Genomic DNA, 8284 nt, shown 5'->3' with positions numbered 1-8284 from the left:
AGATTAATTTTAGATCGAAATAACATGAAATTAATTGGGCTTTTTGTTATGTATCACTTGATAATCAAAGACTGAGTGACTCAAGAGGGAAGCAGTAGGAATGTTCAGTACAGCCAGGGCAGAGAAAAGGCAGTATCTGTGCCTCTTTTAGCAGCAGCTAACTGCTAGACCAGCCGGATCTGTTTCTTGGTATGCACACAAAAAGCAAAAGGTGGGAGTGTGACAAAAATAATTACAGATATATAAAGACAAGTGAAACTAAAATACATATGCTCATCAATCATCAGACTTGGATTAGTTGCAAAACAGTACTCATTAATGCAGTCCATACTTCCCAACAGGGATTCCACTCTCACATGAAAAAGTTTGCAACACATGATGAAATAGCAAGAGACGGGTGTCACAAATCCATCGTCACGTGGTCAGTAAGTGATCTCTTGCCAAGAATTGCTTGAACCACTTCAGCAAGCAGTTAGAAATGAGGCAGATGAGGTCTGAAGGAAAGATCTTGCAGCACTTCCAAGCCAGAAAAAAGGTCACAGTTGAGCAGATGGTAAAAGAGAAGGAGCAATGCAGAAAAATGAAGGAATCTGGAAAGTACATTCTTCTCTCAAAATATTTAGGGGAAGGAAGGCAGTTTTTGTTATTGCACATTTAAGAGGGCCATCTTCAGAAGAGTGTGCACATTTTCTATGGTCTTCAGACAAATGCTCTTCCTGGGCAGCAAGAAAGACTCTATTCATTTAGGTAAGTTTAACACAGCCAAGAATATACCAGACAATGAATGCTACCATGCTTTAAGCCCAGTGCTATAAGATCCCAGAAACTGTAGCTTCAACATTCCACATTATGCTGCCTTTATTTTGGGCCACTCACTTATTTTGGGTCACCTCATTATGTAGGTGTTCTGCCAAACCTTGCTGCTGGAGTGTAAATCATGACTTGTCTGCTCTGTCTTTCTTATAGAGGCTGCTGCCACCACAGCAAAGCCAGCACAAGGGAAAATGTCCCCAGACTGAAGGTGTTCTAGTGCACAGGCCATATACTTTCAGCGATATACTTTGGTAAATAATGCTGTGCTGGTGTAAAGTGTTACCACACGCATGTATTCTTCCTGATGAGAGAATCTGGCAAACAGGAACATGAGCTGACACCCCTTTACCCCAGGGCAAAGCTACTGCCCTTTGCTCTGCCAGTGTAGCGGCTTTGTGCTCAAATGCCAGACACCAACCTGAGCAGCTGAGTGGGCACCTGGTCTCTTTTGATGGCTCTTACGCCATCCTCATGCTGGGGGTGATGATGCTCTAAGTGACCATGGTAAGACTTGCAGATCTCATCTGTCAGACTTAAGAGTGAACCTACCTCCACCTGCACTATAAATAAATTAAAGGGCTTTACACTCCAGTAAGTGATATGTAGACCCTCGTTCCCTTCCATCAATGTTCTACTACAGCACAATTCCCCAGAGATTTCTGCTTGGAATGAACTAACCAAGCATAAAATCTCTTCATTTTCCTTGTCAAAAGAGAGAAAAATAGTTAAGCAATAAAATGTTGCAAGGATCTGTTTGGGAGCATGTGTTGTAATGTCCTGGAGAAGGAGACAGGATTAGCTAACATTGCTAATGACACTTGGGTGCTGTGGCTATCAAGTCCAAAAGAAATGATTCTAAGAACCTGCAGGCAAGATCAAAGGCAGTCTGCAGATGAAGAGCCCAGCAGCTATTAGAAATGAACGTGTATAAACACACGTATAAACAGAGACAAAACCGTCTGCATTAAATACAGGTAATTTTTGAACAAGCGCCCTAAGAATGATGGGAATCCAGAAAATAGAGTCTACCCCTCTTATTTACCACAAAGGTCACAAAATGAGAACAGTTTAAAAATTAACAAGTGCTTTGCATACAGTTACTCCTGCTAACATAAGAGACTAATCCTGCTTTAGAGACTTTAAATGAATTCTGCAAAATTAATAAGAGGGATTATTGATCATCCTACATACAAGATCATGCAATAGATCAAAAACTTCACAGCCCTTTTTACACCTTTTATTTCAACATGATATAGTGGTCATTGAGAAAAGAATGTATAAACTCAAGTATAAAATTACATGCTTCCATCACATGCTAAAATGCAAAAACAAAAACAAAAAAAGCTTCTGAAAGTTTTTTTAAAAAAATAAAGTATTTTGAAATATCACCTAATTATGTCACCAATAGGTTGCCTTCTTATTGATTTGAGCCCCTTCTGTTTCGAACTGAGACAATTTTGGGTTATCCTATGTCTTGTTGTTTTCCTACAAGACTCCCACCTTGCTCAGCACACATGAAGTGCTTGCTGGCTGAGCAGTTGTTCAATACTTTGTAAAGTCTTCACAGCTCAGACTAGCTCTGTAGCTTGTTCCTTTCATGTTATTTTTGGATTCACTCATAATCCACTCATGGGCTTGTCTAACATGACCAGATTGCCTAAGTGTCTATCTGAATTCTTTGCAAACAAGAATAAATTTACTTCACAGCAGCCCATTTTGCAAACGGTGTGTTTTTATTACTTCCACATTATACAATGGGAAATTGAGGTATGGAAAGATTCATAACAAGTATCTCCAATAAATGTGACTACTCAGAGTCATATAATATTTTTTTTCCAGAGACTGCTTAAAATATAGGTGATACCTTGATTTCACCTGTTTTTGCAAAAGCTCTGCATTCCTGCAAATCAGATTGAGGTTCTCAAGACAGACACCTCAAAATAGGGAACATGAAAATGAATGATTGCTTTTGAAAAATCTATTTTAAATGACTGGCTTCTCATCAGACAGGAAATATGCAGAGGCATGAAAAACACCCCTGGTTCATCAGGGTAGCATTCAACTGTCTGCATATGAATCTCCTTTTTTATTCCAGTTTCTAGAACTAGTCATTATGCTTTTTCCACTTTCTTCAATAAACAAGGCAAGGATCCTTCAGATGATGACACCTTTAGAAAAACAACTCATCCAGGGAATGGAGTCCAACAGAAAGCAATATAGTTTAAACTAAAGGCCAGAATATAAAAAGTGAATGTAAGAATGTCAAATTGCAAGGGCAACCACCAAAAATTAATGAGGCCTTAACAAGGAAGCAAAGAAAGGAACCTGCTCAATAAAATAAAAATCTTAAAATAATGCTCAGCTCCAGGGATGAAATACAATACATCACCCTGTCACTTCACCTAAAATAGAAACCAATAACCCCAGAAGTTTATACTTTCCTTTATGGAAAAGTGTGGGAAGGGATTAGGATACACTTGATGCAAGTAGATTCTGTGGGTATTTCTTGAGAGCCAGAACAGTTAAAAAAATCTTCTGTTCCATTCCAGATCAGCACATGATCTAACAAGCTGTCTTAAGAAGCAGGGAACACAGGTTCACCAAAAGACTGAGGGAAGTTCTCTGCAAAACAAGTCTTTCCAGGAAAGAGAAAGGCTGTACCTGAAACAGGCTATACCTGGAACATTTCTAACCAAGAAATTCAGTTTTCTCTATTGCTTTATCATTAAAACTGCCTTTTTTTTTTTTTCCCTCTTGAGCAATTACTCTTCTTGAACAAAATTGTGATTATTTTTACTTTTCTTTTTTCTTTCTCACAGTGCAGAATAGCCACTACTAATTCATCCTTGTAATTAACACAGCTGGAGACAAGTTTTCATCAAAATCATCACTACATCCACAAAATGTACACGAGCACTTATTATATGTTCAAAAATGCTTGTAAATAAGCATACAAGCAGGATTACACAATTTGTATGCAAAGATGTGGGTTTCCAAGGGCATTTTACCATGACAACATTACAGGTGAAATGTGCCTTCAAACATGCACACATTTTCACTAATTTGTACCTTAATGAAGAACAGAAATGCGTGTTTACTTCAAAAAACATTTGAACCTGGCAGTATCACTTCTTAATGAACAGTACCAGAAGCTGCGGTATGTTTTGCATTTACAATTTTATTGTGGTAACACTCAAAAAAGACAACATAAGTACTTGCATTTCCTAGAAATTCCCCACACACCAGACTTCCCTCCGTAACCCTTGAACTGTCATATTTCTGTGTTTTTACCATGCTCACATGTGTGATGCCAGATCATTTTATGTGGGCATATAATAAAATATCCTGCTATATTTCACCTTCTATTTCAGATTACATTGAAGGCCCACCATGATTTGTTATCCCTTTCTTGAGTGTTTATCCTTCAATAAGTCACCACATGATATATCTAGACCGAAAGTTTAGAGTAATTTTTCAGATCAAATTATTTGGAACAGGGTGGCTGGGAACAACTACATTTACCTGTGTTAGAATTTGACCAGCATGCTCTGACAAAGACTACTATTTAAAAATGTGTTGGTCACTGCTCAATTTATACTTCCCATACCTTCAAATATATTAAACATATGGATACTACTCTGTCAAAAAACCCATAAAACCCAAACAAACAGAACCACGCCCCAGCAAATTAAACACCTCAACACGTACAACTGCTCCATGTGTCTGGCCAAATGAAACAAAAGCATGAGGTCAGTCTGAAAATCCTGCGTGCTCCTTCTGCTTAACTTCTAGCTTGAGCCCTGGCACAGTTTAGGATACAGCCACACGAGGGACCATTGCCCCAGAAGTGGGGATCGCCTTCCCTTCACCCTCCCGGGTTGGCCAGGGACACCTCAGCAAGTGGGACACCTGCAGACACTCCACATCCCAGCGCATGTGGAACTACACTGACTTTCACGTTGGAAAACGCACTCTGACGGGCTGGGCTGGCATGCAGCCTTTGACGGGCTTGGAACTGGAAAAAAGAAAATCAAACTTACACAAAAAATAACCTAAATGACAAACAACCAAGCTGTGATCCAGGGGCAACAACGCTGGAGGTGCCTTTTGCCCCTGCTGGAGGCTCCACACTGAGGCTGTGGCCCAGTATGTGTTTATATATTTATATTTGTGTATATACATGTATATATATATATATGTGTGTGTGTGTGTGTGCGCACGCATGTGTGTATATACAGATGTGTACGTATATATACACATGTGTGTATATATATGCACACATATATACGCATAAATGTATGTCTGTATGTGTTTATGTATATGTGTATACACACATATATATACATATATTACACATACCTATATGTGCAGACATTTATATGCATATATTTGATGGGTGTATATATACATACAGAAACTATTTTTAAAAAATTGTATTTAATTTCATAATTTACTTGCAGACTTCACAGCTGAAGTAACGGCGGCTGCAGGAGCCCCCCGCGGGCCCGCGGCGCTTTCCCCGACCCGCAGTGCCCCCGCCGGCCGCCCGGCGCCGGGACACCCGTGCGGGTTTGCCGAGCGCCCGGGGCCGCCACCCGCCCGCCCCGCCGCCGCTGTCCGCGGCCCCGGCTCCCCGCGGCCGCGCCTCTCCCGGAACGGTGCACCCGCCCCGCCGCGGCACCGCGCTCCCGATAAAAAAACCGCAGTTACCAGGAGTGGGGTTCGAACCCACGCGGACATGCGTCCATTGGATCTTAAGTCCAACGCCTTAACCACTCGGCCATCCTGGTGCAGATACCGGGGACCGCTCGCAGCCGCTCCTACATTCATGGCCGCGCTCCCAACCGCCCCCCGGCCCGCCCGCGACCCTCGGGGGTGCCCCCTCACCCCCGCCCCCCCCGGCCGCCGCTCCCTCCCTCCCGCCTTTATTCCCAGCGCGGCGGGCGCCGAGCGGCGCGCTCGGGCGGCCTCTCCCGGCGGCGGGAGGCGGGCGGGCAAGGCCCGGCGGGGAGCGCCGCCACGGAACGACACCGAGCCGGGCCGAGCCGCACCGAGCCGGGCCGGCCGGGCCTGCTGCCGCCGCCTTCCCGCCGCCGGGTGCCGGGCCCGCAGCGGAAGGGGGAGGCGGGGGAGGTGCGCGGCGCGGTACGGGCCCGCCCCTGGGGGAGAGCAGGGCGGGCGGCGCCGGGCCGGGGGCTGCGGGAGTGAGGGCTCTGGGCAGTGCGGGGGCTGCGGGCAGTGAGGGCTCTGGGCAGTGCGGGGGCTGCGGGCAGTGCGGGCTCTGGGCAGTGCGGGGGCTGCGGGCAGTGCGGGCTCTGGGCAGTGCGGGCTCATCCCCCCCGGAGCGGGCAGGGCCGTGGTTCCGGGCATGAGAGGCAGTGGGGTGGTTGTGCCGACACGGCACCGGTACGTTATTATTTCCGCCCAAGTGTTTCCTGGAATGTATCTTCTCTCGCTCGTAGAAGGAGAACCAAAAGTAATAAAGTCCAAAGCCATCAATTACGCGTAATTAGGAGGAAAATTGTCGCAGGGGAAAGATTTTTTTGCCGGTCGCCACTCTATGCCGTGTCTACGGAAGCACCTATCGCATATTCCCGGTTGCTGCCTGCCCTGGGACCTCCCCCTTCTCCCTTCATCAGAGGCGCAATGGGGAAGAGGCACTTCGCTGGCTTCACCGTGGCACTGGCTCCCACTCTCGCTGTTATTTACCAGCGGAGGAAATGGACATCCTGCATGGCACCAAACCTGAGCATCTCTGAGGTGTGAGAAACATACTCCACGCAGCACAGGCTGAGGACACGGGCCCGTGGCAGCCTCCGGCACACGAGGAAGCGGCGGCGGCCGTCTGCTGTCCCACCAGCAGAACAGGAGCACACTCCGTGCTTGGGTGCTGAACACTCTGCCTGGCCCTGCTGCCCCTCTGCAAGGGGTCCGGGGCTGGAATTTGCAGGTGCAGGTGGTGCCTGACCTGCTCAGCTCTTAGTGCTCAGAGACACTAGGCGTGCTTCTGAGGGAAAATAATATGTGCGGTCTCGTGTACCGTACATGTTACTCACCCGCGGGAGCTCATCAATAAAAGAACAGCTCTTCCAATGGAACTTGCCGTGCCGTATCATTGCCTTGAAATGACTGGCATGCCATAGTTCTCTGTTCAGTAGGGTAGTGCCTTTCAGCAAAGTACTGAGTAGAGAAACAGGTTTTTTACTTTTCTGTTCACATCTAACACCATTTCTGAGAAACACAGTAAAATGTTACTTTTTCTTGTTCAGACTTGGTACCCTACACCCTTACCTTGCACTCTATGTGTGCACGGTAAGAATGGTGAAGCTCTCTTCTGCTGGCTCTTACTTGCTTTGGCTCAACCATAATGAAGACACTACATAATATGCTAAAAACGTGGAATATGGATCTGCTGTTGTCTTGTTACATATTAGAGAAACAAACACTACGGCTCCATGTGAAAATACCATTGCATTTGAAATTTATTAACCAGAATCACCACATAAACTATCTATTAAATTACAGTTTCCTGCCTTCATTATGTCTGTGATATTTTCTAGAGATAGAACCACAACCCCATGTAACTTTTTCCTTTTTCAAATAAATTTCAAATAGCTACCATAGTTCAAAAATCTAGAGAACATATTTTGTTTTAAAGAAATAATAAAAATACAGCTTGGGTTGTGCATTCAAAACATCCTTAATGCAGGTAAGATTAGAAAAGCAGCAGTTTAGCAGAGCTACTCAGCTGAGCTTCCAGAAAAAAAAAAAAATTGGATCTTAAGAGCTATCCTTTTACTTCAAAAAATTTCTCTCAAGACATGTGCCAGAGATACCTGCTCATGTGGGCAAGTGTGTCCACAGTTTGGTCCTTCATTTTGAGGAAGCAATTGTCCCATTGCCATTTCTGTAAAATGAAACCCATGATTAAAAAAAAGAGTCCCTCTAGACGTAATGGAAACCCATATGCATAGTCATTACATACTAAACATTATATTTTGTAATAGGGGAATTTTTTGTCTCTTACATGTATGCCGTGCTGTCTTTCATTTTTTAGAAGGAGCAAAGTGCCCCTGGTTGCCAGTTCTTTATCCTCCTCAGAAAAGACTGGTTGGTGGCTGGTTGGTGGTGTGGGTTGTGAAAATTCAGCTTCATTAGGAAACGAAACTAAAAAACAGCAATCCTAAAAGCTAAAATATCCCCTCTCAGATTTTAACTTCTTCACCCCTCAAACCCAGTTTAAGTGTTTTCTATATGAGGGAAGAGGGGGGAAAAAAGCCCTACTAACCTATAGAATATGCTACACATATCTGCATAGGAGTTGTGATGTTTTTCAGAAGGAAAGGCAGCTTTCCACAGAAGATGTCCATTCTGCAGCTTCTGTTATTAGTATGCTAACAAATTATCAAGCAATTTTTATCATCATTTTCCACTCATCCGGCGTGGCATGAGTCCTTGCAGCTATAGTGTG

General features: G+C 44.4%; 1 non-coding gene across 1 annotated transcript; it reads right to left on the bottom strand.

Moving 5' to 3' along the window:
- Window positions 1-5520: 5520 nt before the first annotated feature.
- TRNAL-UAA (transfer RNA leucine (anticodon UAA)) lies at window positions 5521-5603 on the bottom strand. The gene has a single exon. It is a non-coding gene; the product is annotated as a tRNA-Leu (tRNA).
- Window positions 5604-8284: the final 2681 nt, after the last annotated feature.

The sequence above is a fragment of the Taeniopygia guttata genome, chromosome 3, assembly GCF_048771995.1.
Source record: "Taeniopygia guttata chromosome 3, bTaeGut7.mat, whole genome shotgun sequence".
Taxonomy (NCBI): domain Eukaryota; kingdom Metazoa; phylum Chordata; class Aves; order Passeriformes; family Estrildidae; genus Taeniopygia; species Taeniopygia guttata.
Note: the sequence above shows the minus strand (reverse complement) of the source record. Positions and strands in the feature narration are given on the sequence as shown.